Raw genomic sequence first — 3,452 nt, 5'->3', positions numbered from 1 at the left:
GAGATTTATGTACTGCTAGTAAATTGTCATATTTTCATATAAAATAAGGAGATGGGCAGATTGTGATTTTTTATTTAAAAAAGTGTATTTGGTAAAAACCTAACTTTTGAATGTTCCTAAAAGACTAGGTTGGAAATCCGATCCACTAAATTATATAATTTTATTGGTACGAAAGAATAGGAAGTTAATGTTTTAAGGACACAGAATGGTATAAGAATTTACACACAAAGAAGAAAAAACTATTAAAAATATTTTTTACTGTAAGAGCCGTAGAATGTAAAGAAAAAAGATGACTGTTGCCATCTACTGATTGACTTATTCAGCAGAAATAGGACGATTGGAATCTTTTTGTTTTTTGGAAATCTACAGTACATCAAGTGTGTGAGGTCATTATAAAATATCCTCTTGAAAATGATACAGGAAGGATATAGAGATAACGAATAGTATTCAATATCAAAGTCCATAAAACAATACGAAATAGTAGCAGAGTAAACACAGACCTCCAAAACATCAGAGATGGGATCAGGTGCCATGGAGGAGTGAGCATCCTCTGCCGATCAGTCACACCCACCGTGTGCTCCTTGTCATGATTGGGAAATAACGAAAAAATCCATCATCAATTCAGTGAACATGTATACACAATTGACTAACAATCAGTGTGAAAAACATCAGTCATGTAATTATGTATTTTCAAGGAGAATGAAAAGGATGAAGAAAACTAAAAGTGACCGATCTCATAAAATCTTAGCTGCAGATCTGTAGCTCTCCGAAAAAAAAATATTGATAGACCGGAGAGCTACAGAGCCACCCATTGAAAAAACTGTATATTTATTGCGCACAAAAAAATGCGCTCGGTTCTCGATTCTCCGGTTTATCAATATTTTTTTCGTAGAGCTACAGATCTGCAGCTAAAAAAATTTTGAACAATACAAATATGTGAAAAGGAAATTAACATGAACCCCTGGACATTATGGGGTTATGTGCCAAAGAGGATACTTAAAAATGCTTACTTTCAACGAGTTTATTGAAATTCCTGTAACATTAACTTATATATGAGTAGCTTGTCTCGATTAAAAACAAAGGGTAGAAGAAAGTCATCAAGAGCTAAATGGTAATTGGGTCCGAGGAATGGATGGAATGCATGTTCCTATCATAGCTTCGGAGCATTCCAAAGGAGACAACTTGTATAGTAAGGGCAGTACTTATTGCCCGGATCCTACAGGGCACTTGTTAGCGACCACAACTAGTATATTATTATCTTTAAAGATATAAACAAAAGTTTGCCAGAAAGGGTGCAAGATGCCCTCGTTTTTTGCAAATTCGAAAATTTATCTTGGAGGAGATAATGACTCGTTGTTTGAGTTTTACCTTTTAGCCACCATGTTTACTAACTTATATTTTACGTACCAATGCATACATAACAACCGAAACAACACTCAAAATGGAGATTTATGCAATAAAGAAAACAAAATACATACATAAGTAAATTTACTGCGTGTTCATACAACAAAATTTACACACATGAACTAATAATTTGCTACAAAAGGTATGCAAAAGTTAATTTGCACCTAGTCCTAACCAGGTGTAAATTTACTCAACTGTGCAGAATTTGCATATGAGTAAATCCGTTCATATGACAAAAATTGCACATATGAGTAAATTTACTTATGTGTAAAATATACTGAGGTGTGTAAATCATGTCGTATGAATGGGGTATAAGGCGATAAATTTGTCTTTACGATTGTCTAATGATAAATATTTTCATGCTGAGGATATGATTTACAGCTTGTTCAAAAGAGACACGCCTTTCCGTTTGGTACAGCAGTAAAAGCATCTTTACTTGTTGATGACGCCCACCATGCCTATCAGGACTTTATATATAATAACTTTAACTGGGCTGTCTTGGAAAACGCTCTGAAGTGGAGACTCCTTGAATGGACAGAGGTTAGATTTATATGGACAAAAAATCAAAAAGAATTTATATCACAAAAATAGAAAACATTATTTATTTATAGGGACACCCAAAATTTGATACAGCAGTGAGAGCGATAGCGACACTACGATCACATGGGTAAACGGTTTCTTCTTTTTTTTGAAATTCTTTTTCTCAGATTTTGAAAGGAAACTGTCATAATTTTTTTTTAAATAATACTCACATTGTAGAAGTACATGGCAGGTGTTACCGGTCACCAGGGGATGCTCACTCTTCCATGGGATTTTATCCCATGTTTCCTAGATCCTTGTTTGTCTTGCTCGTAATTTGCGTCGTTTGAATGGAATTTTAGGCTTGAATACTGTTTATAATCTCCATATATTTCATGTAAATGTTTCTAGATTGCATGTCAGGGGACTTAACTTATTTTGGGCGGTAGATGGACATTCACCAAAGTGGTTAGCAGGAAAGTCCCACTCAGAATTTATCAATGAAATGAAAAGGCACATCAATGACGTTGTGTCGCACACGAATGGGACGTAAGTTTGGACTTTTGGTCACAACTAGAAGCAGAAAACCATCATATAGCTCGTTAACACTCTGATTCATTTTTAGTGCAAAAAAATACAAAGGTTAGCTAAAATCTCAAATGTCATACGAAACTTTTTATCCAAAAACATGGAAATATTTACTATTTACTTAGGTATAATTATACAAAAGAATCAGAGAAAGCTAAATACACGGTTTGAAATTTTCAAATGATGTAGGCTCCTTTTTAAATGTGCTTTTATTTTCTCAGAAAGAGGAGGTTATATTGTTTTGATTCCATTTTGCATTCAGATTAATACAATTTTATCGATGATTTTTCTAAAACATAGTTAAGATCACTGGGATGTTTATAATGAAGCTTTACATGGACGCTACTTTGAGGAACACACTGGCGACCCAGATATCATCCAAAAAATGTTCAACTGGCTTCATGTCGCTCAGCCACAAACAAAGCTATTCCTGAATGACTACAACATTGTGAATTCAAATCTTTATACAACGGTTAGCGTAAATCGAACTCCATAGGCAGGATTCAGAAAAAGTAGTAAGCAACCGAGTTAAATCATGTTTGGTAAAGTATTTAATTATTCCAATTTCCTTTCGGACTTAAAGGAATACAACATTGATTAAACTGTGTTATTTGTTCCTTTAGGCTCTGAAAAACCAGGGACTACAGCTAATCAAAGACAGAGTTCCATTGCATGGGATTGGTATTCAGAGTCATATTAAGAACTCTCAGATAAATCTTGATGTACTTAAGGTAAATTAAATTCACAAAATGTTCAGTATTAATTAAATTGTTTCTTTACAAATGTCTAAGTACGTTGTCGTTTTTAGATATTGTATAAAGTCTTTTGAATCAGTTTCTTAGTATTTTGAAATCAAAAAGAGGATAACAAGAATTAAAAAAAACGTTACCTGCGATGACTATTAAATTACTGTACTCATAGTTGAAGCCAAGTCTATACTC

General features: G+C 33.7%; 1 long non-coding RNA gene across 1 annotated transcript; it reads left to right on the top strand.

Annotated features, from left to right (window-relative positions):
• Positions 1-1,801: 1,801 nt before the first annotated feature.
• LOC134248620 (uncharacterized) lies at positions 1,802-3,236 on the top strand. The gene is made up of 5 exons (XR_009988084.1): positions 1,802-1,944; positions 2,016-2,071; positions 2,335-2,472; positions 2,812-2,983; positions 3,135-3,236. It is a non-coding gene; the product is annotated as an uncharacterized LOC134248620 (long non-coding RNA).
• The last annotated feature ends 216 nt before the right edge of the window (positions 3,237-3,452 follow it).

Source organism: Saccostrea cucullata, unplaced genomic scaffold, assembly GCF_032062105.1.
Source record: "Saccostrea cucullata isolate Sc308-1 unplaced genomic scaffold, CSIRO_AGI_Scuc_v1 ctg757, whole genome shotgun sequence".
Classification (NCBI taxonomy): Eukaryota; Metazoa; Mollusca; class Bivalvia; order Ostreida; family Ostreidae; genus Saccostrea; species Saccostrea cuccullata.
The sequence above is the reverse complement of the archived record's forward strand: the minus strand, read 5'-3'. Positions and strand labels throughout refer to the sequence as shown.